The sequence below is a fragment of the Sminthopsis crassicaudata genome, chromosome 3 (assembly GCF_048593235.1).
Source record: "Sminthopsis crassicaudata isolate SCR6 chromosome 3, ASM4859323v1, whole genome shotgun sequence".
NCBI lineage: Eukaryota > Metazoa > Chordata > Mammalia > Dasyuromorphia > Dasyuridae > Sminthopsis > Sminthopsis crassicaudata.
This window is the reverse complement of record NC_133619.1, coordinates 654,394,475-654,410,275: the sequence shown is the minus strand read 5'-3', so window position 1 is coordinate 654,410,275 and position 15,801 is coordinate 654,394,475. Positions and strand designations below refer to the sequence as shown.

The following is a 15,801-nucleotide window of genomic DNA, read 5'->3' as shown; positions in this document are numbered from 1 at the left end:
ACCCTGGGCAAGTCACTTGACCCCAACTGCCGCAGGAAAAAAAAATTAGAAAGTGTATGAATAATAGAATTGACCTTGCCTCAGCAAGGAGACAGAAATCTAGATAAGACTGTTCATTATGAGAATTTTTAACTACTCATAGCAGCGTGTTCATCCTGAGTATACCGGATGTTTAAAAAGATGTTTTAAATGTTATTTTTAAGTTCCAAGTTCTCTACCTTTCTCCTTCCTTCATCTCTCATCCATTAAGAAGGCACGAAATCTGATGCCCATTATACATTTGAGATTATGTAAAACATAACCTTGAATTAGTCATGTTCCAGAAAAAAGAAAGGAAAAAAATGCTTTAATGGATTTCTTCACCATGGAGAAGATCTAATCCAGTTCCAGTTGACCAAGGATGGGCAGAATCAGCCACACCCAGAGAAGGAACCCTGGGAAGTGACTGTAAACTGTTTGCACTACTGTCTTTCTTCCCAGGTTATTTTTCCCTTCTGACTCCAATTCTTCCTGTGCAACAAGAAATCGGTTCTGCGCACATGTATTGTATCTAGGATATGCTGTAACACAGGGGTTCTCCAACTACGGCCCTCGGGCAGCTGCAGCCCCCGGTGATGGCCCATGGGCTGAGGGGCCGAGACAGAGTGGGAGCTTTTGTTTTGCTAGAGTCCGGCCCTCCCACAGTCTGAGGGCAGGGAACTGGCCCCTAGTTCAAAAGTGTGAGGACCGCTGCTCTAACACATTTAACATAGACGGGCCTGCCTGCCATCTAGGACAGGGGGAAGGAGGGGAAAATTCAGAACAGAAGGGAGTACGAAGGATAATGTTGTAAAAAAAATTACCCAGGCATGTGCACTGTCAGAAAATTATAAAATTAATTTTTTAAAAATATGCTTTGTTCTACATTCTCTAGTTGGAGGGAGCCAGCACTTACCATCAGAGTCCTGGGACACTGGGGTGGGTCACTGTGCCCATCAGAGTTCTCTTTACAACATTCCTGAGGCTGTGCGGCGCTGTCTCCGATGTAAGCGCTTCGCCGTGACTCAGTCCACAGAAATCTCTCCAGGTTTTCCCCAGACGATCCCCTTCGTAACCGTCTACAGCACAGCAGCGCGCCCTCAGTTTCCAATGATTTGCTACCATCTATTTTCGTACCTATGGGTCCTTTTCCTTTGGTCTCTTCAGCACTGAGGGATGTGAAACCTGAAATCAGCGGATTCCCTTTCAGGAAAGGCTAAACTCTCATCCTGGGAGCGGAGGCTTCCCAGACTGACTGCACAGGTCGGCGCCCATGGTGTGCCCGGCCGGGCTTGGTAAGCATCTTTAAGATCCTATGGTGGAATCCCTCTGCATTGGGACTTCCCTCACAGGCTAATTGTACCCTATTTCACAGTCCCATTCTTTTTGTACAGCAAAACAGCTGTCTGGTCCTGTGCACGTACATTGGATTTAATTTATGCTTTAACACATGTAACATGCGTTGGTCAGCCGGCCTGGGGAGAGGGGAAGAAGGGGAAAAGTCAGAACAAAGGTTGGCAGCTGCCAGGGTTGTAGAATTACCCACGTATGTGTCTGGTAAATAAAAACTATTAAATTAAAATATATACACATGGTGGGAACTTCCCAGACTCTTCTGTTCGGCTCTGACGGGAGCCAAGTTGTCCAGAATATCCTTCAGAAAGTCTCAGTCTCAGTGCTTCATCTTCCCAGGCCTTCTCTGGAACTTCCCCTGAGACGGCGCCCGATGGAGGCTTGGCTGAGTCCTTCTCAGGGCAGCCTCTAGGAGGGCTCTGCCTCTTCGTTAATGGCGTCTTTCTCCTCCATCGGTCCGTTACGGTCACTGTTCGGCCTGCCAGTCATCAGCGGGCTCCCTCCGGCTTCTCGCTACCTGGGGCTCTCCGGAGGCCACTTCCGGCCGGAGGCGTCCACTCTACCTCGTCATGTACCCCCCTCTCTAAGGAAGCCTGCCCTCCCCTGTCCCGGGCACCGCGGACTTCACCAGGGAGGAGCTGCCTGGCACGGGGCTGCTGGGGCCCCAGGAGCCAGGCTGCCCTCGCCAGGGCGGAAGCCTCAGAAAGCAGAGCTGGGAGAGAGGAAACAAAACAGCATTCCTTGGTCCCAGAGAAAACTAGAAATGCCCCGGGGCATGGAGGAGCTGGGAGCAGAGGACAGAGAGGCTCCCCGTGCCCCCCACCCCGCCTAACGGGAAAGGCCGGTACCAAATCCCTCGGCCCCAACAAGGGGACGGACGGGAAATGCCCGGGGATCTGCACCGGGGAGGAGCACCCAGGCCAGAGACTGAGGGGGGGAAACTGGGGGCTGTTGGGCGGGCCCGGGCGCAAATGGCAGAGCCAGGCGCCTCCCGTCTGGAGGTCTTTGCAGGGAGCCCCTGGCTCCACCGGGCAGTTTGCTGCCAGAGGGATGAGGAGGGACCGACGCGGGGCTGTCAGCCCCCACTGAACAATGTCCAGAGAGCCAAAGGCCCACTTCTTGTGGCCCAGCACAAGGCGAGCCAGGCCAGAGCCCTTCTAGAACCCGGGGAGACTTAGGGAGGCAGGGACGGCGGGAAAGGGGCAGAGAACCGTGGGGAGAAGGGGATGATGGGAGAGGAGGCACAGAGAGCCTAAGGAGAGAGGGGGATGGGGGAGAGAACCGGAAGAGAGGAATGGAAGGGAAAGAGGAGAGATGCAAGAAAGGGAGGATAGGGAGAGAGGAGGGGGGAGAGGAATGGAAGGGGAGAAGAATGACAGGAAATGGGGGGCGAATAAGAAGAAAAAGAAACGGAAGAGGAGAAAGGGAGGAAGTGAAGTTGGTGGAAACGAAGGGAGAGATGGAGGGAAGAGATGATGTGGAAGAGGAAGGGAAGACAGCAAAGAAAAAAGGGAATTAGTTTTTTTTTTTTATTAAGCACCCACTGTGTACGTGGCACCATGCTAAGCACTGAGAAAAACGCCAGTCCCCACCCTGGGGGCGCTCGGCTTAGTGGGTGCACAAAATGTCGACAACTAAGGACCAACAATGAATAAATGCGCCATCACAGGGAGGAAGGCAGTAGAAGCTATGGGCGCTTCCGGTTAAAAGACTGCATTTCCGCTAGGACTGGAGGGGGGGGGGGGGGCCGGGACAGCGCCCATGGCGCAAGATGGAGGCTCTCGTCCCTAGCACAGCGAGGAGGCTGATGGCCCGGATCAAAGTGTACGTGGGGGAAGGTGACGCATAGAAGCAGACAGCGGTTATGGACCTCTGGATTCCGGCCCATTCTACACTGGAACCAGCAGGTCCCGCAGCCAAGAAATGGCGCATTCAGATCTGCGCATGTGCGAGGGAGGAATCAAGGCCCGGAGCCTGGGGAACAGGGCAGACGCGGAGGAGTCGGGACTGGGAGAGGAGTTGGGGAGAGGTAATGGGTCCTGACGCGGATGTATCTGATGGAGGGGACCGGCTGCCTCCAGTCTGGCGTAGGGATACAAGCAGCCACAGCACCGGGCTAGGTGGCTGCGGTTGCAATGACGTCAGTCAGAGCCCAGGGCCCCAGGCCTGCGGTACGCACGGGGGCGGGGTATGACGTGAGGAGAATGCGGTCCCGGAAGCGGGAGGGGTCGAGGAGGAGGAGGGAACGCCCACTGCCTGGGCTTTAACTGGTCCAGAGGAGCCGCAGAGGGAGCGGTTTCAGTTTCGGTTTGGGGGGAAGGAGAGAAACCCACGCGCCCAGTGGGAAAGGAAAGGAAGAGGAAGAAGAGGAGGGGGAAGGGGTGGAGAAACGGAGGTGGGAGGGAGAGGGAAGAGACGGGGAGGAGGCGGAGCCTCCGCCACCCCAGCCCGAGGCCGGGGCTCGGGCTGAAGGCGGGGGCAGGACGCCTGGGGCTGCCCCCACACTCACCCGCCCGTCGCCCTCTGGTCACAAGCCTAGGGAGAAAGCCAGCTAGGAGGCGGAAGTCCTTCCGAGAGCCTTTCCGGGCCCAGGCCCGGCCCTAGAAAGAAGGATGTTGGGGAGGGAGGTCAGACGATGGGTCTGCGGACTCTCGGGTTCCCCCTGGTGTTAGGGCCGCTCAGTGCCTTTGTGTCCTGTTCTTGTCAATACCATATCGGACTAGATGGCTTTTCTGACGCCGGCACTCATTTAACTGTTCTCTGCCTCAGTTTCTTCACCTGTAAAATGGGGGCACAGGGACTTTGTGAGGATCAAATGGGATCTCATACGTAAAGCACTTTGCAAACGTTAAATCACTAAACACACGATGGCTATTACAGTTGAGGCCTCCCGCAAGGTGAATAAAAGCCAGAGGTGGAGTCACGGGACTGGGGGTCGGCCCAGTCTTGGGACAGATGTGACCTTCCGCAGACCCTCAGAAGGGGCGGGCGAGCCAGAGGGCCACGGGGCCTCTCAGCTCTCAGGCCGTGTAGGGTCACTGGAGTGTAAGCTCCTGCGGGACGAGAAGTCTGTCACACGGGAGGAACTCGGTTCCGGCACATTGACCTGCTGTGGATCAAGCGCTCTTCTCCTCCTCCTATCTGGTCCCATCAGCCTGTCTTTATCTGTTGACTTGTTAATTCACCGTGATAGAAGAAACCTGGTGAAACAAAAAGCCAAAACAAATCAAGTGTCATAAAAGCCTTTTAAAAGTGCAGTAGGGGCGATATGAAGGCGTGCCCAGTAACGGGGATGGACCCGACTAGCACCAAGGTCAGGGCCTCAGAGCCGAAGGCCACGCCCAGTCCTCCTCAAGGACCACGACCGCCTGGAGGGAGGCGGATAAAAGCTGCGTATGAGATGGCCAGCCTCTCCGGGATTCATAGTGACAGTTGCCCATGGTCCCTTCCAGTGAGGGAGCCCCCGTCAGACTGACAGTACCAAACCTTTGCATCTTTAAAGGCCACCGTTTCTTTCAGAGCTGAATAAAGACTCCATTTTTCATGAAGGAATTTAGGATCCCCAGTAAATTAACTAAAGGAACCCTTTCTTCAAGGTGGATTCCATTGGCTCATAATTGTGTCGATTTAAATGGAGGCTCTGATGTTCACAAAGGGCAGCTCCTTAGGTCTGTGCTACTCAACATTTTTTTACCAGTGACTTGGAAAAATTCCTACATGGTAAATAGACATAATTCTGTTTATCTACATTTATCCAAAAGGCTAAATGCCGAAAGGTTCATAGAGTCAAAGATGTAGAACTACAAGAGTCCAGCTCCACTGAACCTGAGCCCCAGAGAGCTCAGACACTCAGTCACAGAATCTGAGACTTGGGAGAGACCTCGGCAGTCATAAGGTCCAGCTCACAAAAGAATCCTTTCTAATACAACACTACAAGTGGTCCTCCAGACTCTCCTTAAGAATCTCCAATAAATGATGAGCAGACTTCAGAAAAACCTGGAAAGACTGGTATGAACTGGTAAGTGAAATGAGCAGAACCAGGAAAATATGTTACACGGTAATCGCAAAATTGGGCAATAATAATTCTATTCAGCAATACAATGATCCAAGACAATTACACTGAATGGTATTTTTTTAATCTAATTACATGTAAAGATAATTCTCAACATTCAATTTTATAATATTTTTGAGTTTCCTCCCTCCTCCTGTCCCTCCCACCCTTCCCTAATACAGTAAGCAGTCTGATATAGGAAGAATCAGAATAAAAAGAGAAAACCACAAGGAAGGGGGAAAAAAAGTGAAAATAGTGCACTTCAATAGTGAACTATTCAGAATTCATAGTTCTTTCTCTAGATATAGCTAACATTTTCAATCACGAGTCTTTTGGAATTATTTTGGATCAATGTATTCCTGAGAAGAGCTAAGTCTATCATAGTTGATCATCACATAATCTTGCTGTTATTGTGCACAATGTTCTCCTGATTTGGCTGTCTTCACTCAGTAGCACTTCATCGAAGTCTATCTACAGGCTTTTCTGAAATTTGCCAGCTCATCATTTCTTAGAGAACAGTAGTATTCTATTACATTCATAAAGCACAACTTGCCAAAACCATTTTCTGAAGAAGTCCAGGTAATCCTGTGAGATACCCATCATCTTTACGATTTCTAGAACACCTGGAATTTTTAATTAATGAACTCTGATAAATATATTAATACACTGAGAAGCAGAACAGTTCTAGAATTACAGAATTCTCCAATGGAGATTGACTATAACAACTTGCACCATGCAAAATATCATGACATGAATACATCTCTCCCAAAAGATGGAGACAAACCTATTTCAAATTATCTGGAAACTCATATGACTTAAACCCAATTCAAAACTATGGGTTATAATAATGCTAGGCTTGGGAAAATATTCATTATAGGTATGGTTGATGTCCAATGTGAAAAAGAATAGTTTCATGATGGATTAAAGAATGTGTTCAGAGTCTTATAACTGCAATGCCAAATTGTGTAAAACAAGTCACTATAGCAAAAAGAGGATTGCTGCATATTTTTTAAAATTTAAAAGTATTTTTTTAAAACCTTTTAAGATATGTTGCAAGTCAACAAAATCATTTTGCTCTCAAGGCTTATTTGCAAAACATTTCAGGAGTAATGAACTCTCTAGAAAAATATTAAAGCTTGAAATAAAGAAAAATTGCAGAATAAAAATACTTAAAATTGTAAGAACCTATTAAATGCAATGATGAGTTCTTTAATGAAAACTTTTATGCAAAAGTAGGATGAAGTGATGTGGTAGAAGGGTTAACTGGTCAGATTCAGATGATGAATAAATGGATTCCACACAGGAGAGAGGAAAAGCATTGGATCAAGAGCCAGAGGAATTCTTTTCAAATCATATCTCTGTCACTTAGTTCATATGTAACCTCACACAGCTCATTTCAGTTTTGTAGGCCATCATTTGTAAATAAGGGGATTGCCCTTAAAAAGCAGAGGCTCTAAACCTGGGTCCACAAACTTTTGATAACTAGTTTAATATAATTTCCTGTAATCTTACGTATTTCATTTTATACATTCAAAACCTTACTCTAAGAAGAGATTCATAAGCTGCATTAAATTTCTGAAAAGGTCCACAGTCTTACTCTAAAGTCACGTCCAGCCCTAAATCCATGATTTTAGGACACTGAATTACTCACAATGCTGATGTTCTCATTTGTGTGGCTATTCTCAAGCAAGCAAGGAAATAGTAGTAGTTAAAGATCTTTTTACACTAGTTACATTTAAAAGCTTAATATTTGGTGCAAATCTTTATTTACAGTAAACCATGTTCTGTAGCTAAAAGATCTCCCACATTTACTACAATCAAATGAGTTGTCTACATGTGAATTCTATCCTGCTTAACAAATTAAATATGCTAGAGAAAAAGGACCCTCCGCATTCATTACATTAAAAAGATTTTTCTCCAGTATGAATTTTCTGATGTATTTTAACATAGCTTTTGCATCTAAAGTTTTTCCCACATTGTTTGTACTCAAAGGGTTTCTCTCTGGTATAAATTCTCTCATATCGAGTAAGGTTTTCACTAGGACTGAAAGATTTCCCACATGCATAACAGTCAAAGGGTTTTTCTCCAGTATGTGTTCTCTGATGTACAATAAAGTGTGTACTTCGATTGAAAGCTTTCCCACATTGATTGCATTCAAAGGGCTTCTTTGCTCCAGTATGAATTCTCTTGTGCTCAGTACGTTGTGAAGGCCATGTAAAAGATTCCCCACATATATAACATTTGAAGGGTTTCTCTCCAGGATGAATTTTCTCATGTCCTGTAAGTCAGAACTTAGACTGAAGGCTTTACCATATTGATTATATTCAAAGGGCTTCTTTGCTCCAGTATGAATTCTCTTATGTTCAGTAAGCTGTCTATATCAGGTAAAAGATTCACCACATTCCTTGCATTTAAAGGGTTTCTCTCCAGTATGAATTCTTTGGTGTATTGTTGAGGGCGGTAGCCCCTTGGTATTCCTTGTTTGATCTACAACTTCCTTTGGGACTTGGACCTTTGATACAAGATCTGGTCAAACTAGTTTGGGCTTGTACCCAGCCCCCCACTGGATCTGAGCTGGCTTGGATAAAGCCCACCAAAAATCTGGCCTTCAAGGAATTAACCTGAGCTCCGCCCATCACTTCTTCAAGCAGATAAAAAGAGCAAAGCTAGAACCATCTTTGGTTCAGAGATTTGAAAGATGCCAGCCAAGATGCTTGCATCAGAGATTCTCTGTCCCCGCCGCTTTGGGCGTTTATCTTCCTCTATCTAATGCTTTTTACTAACCAGACCTTAACCTTGCTTCCAAACCCTGCAATAAACATCTTTTACCCATCTAGGTTTTCGAGCCTGTAAATTCATTTACAGGGGACTCTCGCCACCACTAGACCTGATTTAACTTTGTATCCTTGCGCCGAATCCTAAGGGGGTTGCAGGGGAGCTCCATGTGACTCCCTGTACCCCAAATCCTGCCACTAGACCTCACTTAATCCTATTGAGGTATATACCTCCTCATTAGGTATTTACCTCATGATTTGGTTCAAGTTACCTCATCATTTTGAGGTTCCCTATTACCTCATCAGTATAGTAATATAGTTCCTGCAGCTAAAAGATCTCCCACATTCATGACATCCATAGATTTTCTATCCAATATGAATTTTCTGACAATCTGTATGAGATTTACTATTGCTGGAAACTTTCTCACATTTGATGAGGTCAGAAGGGTAACTTAATGACTTCTTGCGAAGCTTCTTCCTGGAAAAGAGTTTATCATATTTACTTATATATATATATATATATATATATATATATATATATATATATTTTTTTTTTTTTAATGTTTTCCATATGAGCCACATTTCTGAAACCTTTTTACTTTATGAATTTCCTCTTGTAGAATAAGGTTTGGCCCAAACTGAAACCTCCAAATATATAAGATTCATTAGAATTAACCTTAGCAGAAACTTTTTTGCATATAATTGTCTGTTGCCTAGATTGTCTTTCCTGGTTAAGCTTCTGTTGCTTTAGTCTAATATCACACTCCCAGGTTTCTCCCTCTTTGTTATCCCAGGGAACATCTTAAAAGTTTCTTTTTAGATGATTTTTCCAGAGAAATATCATGCTTTGAAGTTGACTTTTATTCATACATGGTCGCTTGACTAAGGAACTCTGAAAGAAAAAAAAAAAAAAAAGAATTTTCTCTATTCTTTGTGCTGGCAGAAAGTAAGCTATTAGAATAATTCTAGATTCTGTTTCTACTCACAAGGAATAGGAATAACATTCTGAGTAAAACAGATATAATTAGGTATAATTTGATGCTTGAGATATATTATGAAATTACAAGAGCACCTACCTGCTTTAAAGAGTTTTAGATATCAAGTACTAAATAGATTACAAAACTACAAATGGCAAGTAAATATTAGTAATTTTTAGAAAAATAACACGATTTTCAAAAAAAGGAAAAGTTTGGTCCTAGAAACTAGATTCTGGTAACCATGATACTGATTTTTAGCAAAATTCTACAATCTTAACAAACTGATAAATGACATAAGCAGTAAGAAAAGAAAATGAGGATCAGTAAAATCTATTATGGGATCAATAACAATCTCACTCCAAAATATTAGTAAAGGAAACATCAAAATAACTGTAATGTTTTACCTCAATCTTATGCTTTGGGAAAGATTACAAAAGCCAATAATAATGATGAAGATGCTACAATTGGAATTGATTATAATGACACCAAAGAAAATATGAGAAGTTATTACAGTATTGTTATCATAAATAAATATTATAACATAAACAGATATTATAAATTGTTCTCATTCAACTCAATTCACTTTGTATCAATTCATGTCTTCCAAGATTTTTCTGAAACCATCCCCTTCATCTTTTCTTATAGCACAATAATATTATACCTCATTCATGAACCACAACTTACTCCTCAACCACAACCCTTCCCCAACTGAGTGGCGTTGCCACCTCAATTTCTAATTCTTTGTTTTCACAAGAAAAGCCGCTATAAATATTGTTGTGCATATATAGATATCTTCTCTTTTCTTTAATCTCTTCGGGGTATAGATCTGGTATCAGTTTGCTAAGTCAAAGGATTTACAGTGTTTGGGGCTTAGTTTCAAATTACTTTCCGGAATGATTGGACTAGTTCATAGCTACATCCACAAGTTATTAGTATCCCTATTTTCCCGTATCCTCTCAAGCATTTGCCATCCTTTTCTGTCATCTCAGCCAACATTTTGGGTATGAGATGGTACCTCAGAGTTGTTTTATTTTGTATTTTTCTAATTATCAGTTGTTTAGAACATTTTTTCATATGACTATTTATACTTTTGATTTCTTTCTGAAAACTGCCTTTTTATATCTCTTGATCCTTTATCAATTGAGAAACGGTTCTTATGCTTTAACTTTGGGGTAGTTGCCTACATATCTGAGAAATGAGACCTTTATCAGAGAAACTTGCTACAAAGATATCCACCCAGTTTCCTGCTTTTCCTCTAATTTTAGCTCTACTGTTGTTTGTGCAAAAACTTTTAAATTTTCTGTCATCAAAAATTTCCATTTTACCTCCCATAGACCTTCCATCTCTTGTTTAGTCATAAACTCTTCAGATCTTACAGGAAATGTGCTTCTTGATATCTTTCCAAAAAAACTGGATGGTAGTTTAAGTTCTGCCAAGGGCAAAGTTCACTGGGACTATCACTTCCTTGTGTTCCTGGACATCTTTTTCCAGATGAATTTTGCTATTTTTTTTAGCTCTATAAAATAATTTTTTGGCAGTTTGATTGGTATGACACTGAATAAGTAGACTAATTGAGGTAAAATTGCCAGCCTACCCATAAGCAACTGATATTTTTCCAATTGTTTAGATTTGACTTTATTTGTGGGAAAATGTAGTGAGCTGTCGTCTCTAGAAGCTGCCGGATCGCTCTCTGGGAAGAGATCTGCTGTGTCTACTCAAATCTCTCAGACAGATTCTTCTTCCTGTAGTGAACCGTTGTCTCCAGGCAGTTGCTGTTAACTCTTGTCCTTAGAAGTGACTTCCCTTCCTGCAGAGAGCCCCGTCAAGCCTGATGCAATTCAGAGTCTTCTTCTTGAATCTCCTCCAGCTCTTATCCTTCTCCAGGCCAATCCGCTCTCTGGGCCCAATGCTGTCTCTTTTATCCTCCCAGAGAATGGGCGTGGGATAATGCAAGGGCTTCTGGAAAGAACCACCTCAGCCAATGAGCCTGCTCCTTCCATCAAGTCAACCTGAGTTCTCACCTTGTAATTGTCCAACCTGAATTCTCACCTTGTCACTATCCAGACAACCCGAGTTCTCACCTAGTAATCCTAACATCTCCCCCTTTCTTTTGATTTAGAACATAGGACAGTCATGACCTTGAAACATAAATCCATCAATATGGGAAGTATTACAGATAATTACATAAATGACCTTGAAACATAAATCCATCAATATGGGAAGTATTACAGATAATTGCATAAGCACATAGTAACACAGTAACATAACACATGCTAGAAGTATATAACATAATCAAATAATCATAAATTGAAAATTTATAAATGTCCATAAGTCCATTGTCCATTAGTCTCATCTTTTGTGAGGAAGTCCAATGATTCCTGCTGGTTTTAAAGTTCTTTAACAGTCTTTTTATTAGCCATGCTCTTTCGGTGTAAGATGTTTCTTAGATCTTCTCCTTTATTTTGAGGTTTTTCTCTTTTTCTGTCTCTCTCTGATGGACAAGGCGAATATGACTCGTTGGCACCCATCTGATTCCTTCTCCTGCTGAAGAAATACAAGCAAACCCTCTCTCCCAGGCAGTTAACCTATCTAATCCCTTCCATTCACCACTTTCTGGATCTCTCCACATCACCTGGCGATTATCTAAGGACAGTGGAGATGCTCTCACTGGACACTGCCCTTCTGGTGGGTTATAAAACCTGTCTGCCGGAGCCAGTGCATCTTTGTCAAAAATTAGAAAATTAATGGTATAGAGAACTAAATTTAGAAGTTCCCTAGGGCTACCTGTGGCTCCCCCTTTCTTTTGTTTTTGGAGGAGTGTCTTAATATCTCTGTTTCTTCTCTCTACTATTGCCTGCCCTTGAGGATTAAAGGGTATGCCCGTGGTATGTAAAATCTTATACTGTGCACATAACTTCCTGTTAATCCTAACAGGAAGTGTTTTGTAATTATGTTGATATAGTTCCTGGATTTGTCTTGACAGATAGACACCCGAATATTTCATTTTGTCTACAGTTGTTTTAAATGGAATTTCTATCTTTGATGCTGGGTTTTGTTGGAAACATATAGAAATGCTGATTGTGTGAGTTTATTTTATACCTGTAAATTTGCTGAAGCTGTTCATTGTTTCAAGTAGTTTTTTCATTGATTCTCTAAGTATACCATGATATCATCTGCAAAAAGTGATAATTTTGTTTTCTCATTGCCTACTCTAATTCCTTCCATTTCTTTTTCTTTTCTTATTGCTAAAGCCAACATTTCTAATATAATATTAAATAATAGTGATGATAATGAGCATCCTTATTTCACCCCTGACCTTACTGCAGTGCTTCTCTCCATTACAGATAATGTTGCTGATGATTTTGAATAGATGCTGCTTGTTATTTTAAGGGAAACTCCATTTATTCCTATGCGCTCTAGTATTCTTAATAGGAATGGATGTTGTATTTTGTCAAAAACTTTGAGATTGTCATCTGATTTGTTAGTTTTGTTATTGATATGGTCAATTATGCTAATAATTTTCCTTATATTGAACCAGCCCTGCATTCCTGGTACAAATTCCATTTGGTCATAGCGTATTATCCTGGTGATAAATTGCTATAATATTTTTGTTAATATCTTATATAAGATTTTTGGATCAACATTCGTTAGGGAAATTGGTCTTTTTTTTTTTTTTTGGCTCTTTCTGATTTAGGTATGATTTGGCAGGACTCCTTCTTCCTCTATTTTTCCAAATAGTTTATATAGTATTGGAATTAATTATTCTTTAAATTCTGGTAGAATTCACTAGTAAATTCATCTGGCCTGGGAAATTTTTTTCATAGGGAATTCATTGATTCAATTTCTTAATTGAATTTTTTTTCTAAAAATGGGCTATTTAAATATTTAATTTCCTCTTTTGTTAACCTGGACAAGCCATATTTTTGTAAATATTCATCTATTTCATTTGGATTGCCAGATTTATTGGTATATAATTGGGCAAAATAGTTCCAAATTATTACTTTAATTTCCTCTTCATTGCTGGTGTTTACCTTTTTCCTTTTTGATACTGATAATGTTTTTCTTCTTTCCTTTTTCTAATCAAAATTATCTATTTTGTTGGGTTTTTCATAAAATCAACTTTTAATTTTATTTAATAGCTCAATACTTTTCTTACTTTCAATTTTATTAATCTGTCCTTTAATTTTCAGAATTTCTAATTTAGCATTTAATTGGGGGGGGAGGCCTTAATTTGTTTTTTTTCTATCTATTTTAGTTGCAAGCCCAATTCATCTTCTCTTTATTTTATTCATGTAAGTAGAGATATAAAATTTCCTCTAAGAACTACTTTTGCAGAATCTCATAAGTTTTTGTGTGTTATCCCATTATTGTCATTATCTTACATTAAATTGTTGATTGTTTCTATGATTTGTTGCTTGACCCACTCATTCTTTATGGTTAGATTATTTAATTTCTAATTGGTTTTTAATCTAACTTTCTCTGACCCTTTATTGAGTGTAATTTTTATGACCTAACAAGAATGCATTTATTATTTTTGCCTTTCGGCATTTGATTGTGAGGGGCTTAATGTCCTAATACATGGTCAGTTTTTGTGTAGCTGCCATGTACTACTGAGAAAAAGGTGTATTTCTTTCTTTCCTCATTCAATTTTCTCTATATATCTAAGTTTTCTAAGATTCTATTCTTGTTTATTTTTTAGTTAAATTTATCAAACTCTGAGAGTGGAAGGTTGAGGTCTCCTACTAGTACAGCTTTGCTTTCTATTTCTTCCTGTACCACTTGATGCATATATGTTTAGTATTGATACCATTTCACCGTGTATGGCAACCTTATCAGGATGTACCTTCCTTCTTTACCTCTTTTAATTACATCTATTTTTGCTTTTGCTTCGTCTGAAATCAGAACTGCTATTCCTGCTTTTTTTGCTTCAGCTGAAGCATAATATATTCTGCTCCAGCCTATTACCTTTACTCTGCATTTATGTGTTTCAAATGTGTTTCTTGTAAACATATTGTAGGATTCTATCTGTTTCAGTTTTATGGCAGAATTTATTCAATTCATATTCAGTTATGATTACAAGCTGTCTTATTTCCCTCCATCCTATGTTTTCCCTTGTATATATATATATTTTCCCCTCTCTTTCCACCCTTTAGTAGTGTTTTGTTTCTGATCAACCCTCCCTACCTCTGCTTTCTCTTCTAACACCCCTTGTCCTTTCTCTTATCCCTTTTTCCTTGTGTTTCTGCCCTGCCTTTTATCCAGTCCCACCCCTTTTCTTTTCTCTTTCTCCTCTTACTTCTCTATAGGGTAAGATAAATTTCTATACTCAACTGAGTTATATATATTATTCTCTTTGAACTAAAATTGATGAGATTAAGCTTCAGACAATGATCATCTCCCTGCCTTTTTCCCCCTCTACTATAATAAGCTTTTGTGCTTCTCCATGTGATATAATTTACCTCCTTTTCCTCCCCTTTTTTCTTCTTCCAGTACAATCCTTTTTCTACCCCTCATCTTTTTCTTTCTCTCATCTTCTTTTTCTTTAATATCATCATATCAGAGTCAATTTATATCCGTGCCCTCTGTCTATGTATGCCCCCTCTAACTGCCGTAGTAAAAGATACAGTTCTCAAGAGTTACAAGTATCATTTTTCCATTTAGGAATGTAAATAATTTAACCTTTAAATAACATATTTTGTTTTTCTTTCCAGTTTACCTTTTTATGTTGGAGTCCTGTATTTGAAGATCAAATTTTCTGTTTAGTTATGGTCTGTTCAATAGAAATGATTGAAAAGTCCCCTACTTGAAGATTTACCTCTTCTCCTGAAAAATGGTGCTCAGTCTCACTGGGTAGTTGATTATTGATTATAATCCAAGGTCTTCTGCCTTTCTTAATATGGTATATCCAGCCCTCTGATCCTTTATTGTAAATGCTGCCAAATCCTGGATAATCCTGACTGTGACTCCTGGATATTTGAATTGTTATTTTCTTGCAGACTGCACTATTTTTTCTGGAGTTTATATTCTGGAGTTTTGCAATGATGTTTTTCTTGGAGTTTTCTTTGTGAGACCTCTGTCCGGTCTGATTTTAATGACTATTTTGCCCTCTGGTACTAGTATATCAGGGCAGTTTTTCTTGATGATCTCTTGAAGAATGCAATCCTGGTTCCTTTTTTGGTCATGGAGTTCACATAGTTTAATATTCTTTCAGATAGTTCAACAAATTTTAAAGTGTCTTGCCTAGATTTACTTACTAGATCAGCTATTTTTCCAATGTGTTTACTTTTTCTTCCAGTTTTTCATTCTTTTTAGTTTTACTGATTCTTGATGTCTCAAAAAGTCATTAGCTTCCAATTGCCCAGTTCTCATTTTAATGTATGATTTTCTTCAGTTAGGTGTTTTTTTTTTTTAATCTCTTTTCTCTTTTTCCATTTAAGTATACTTTTAAAGGTACTGTTTTCTTTAGTGGATTTTTTTTTTTTTTTTTAATTTGGCCAATTGCATTTTTTAAGGAATTGTTTGTTGTCTTCAGTCAATTTTTGTCCTTCCTTTTCCAAATTGTTGACTATCTTACATACTTCTCATTCTTTTCCCATTTTTTCTTCTATCTCTCTTATTTGACTTTTAA

General features: G+C 40.8%; 1 long non-coding RNA gene across 1 annotated transcript in view; it reads left to right on the top strand.

Moving 5' to 3' along the window:
- The window catches only part of LOC141564710 (uncharacterized), a 30,569-nt gene extending 28,481 nt beyond the window's left edge, over window positions 1-2,088 (top strand). The window contains exon 5 of the long non-coding RNA XR_012488688.1: window positions 914-2,088. This is a non-coding gene — a long non-coding RNA (uncharacterized LOC141564710). The remainder of the gene's footprint in view (window positions 1-913) is intronic.
- The last annotated feature ends 13,713 nt before the right edge of the window (window positions 2,089-15,801 follow it).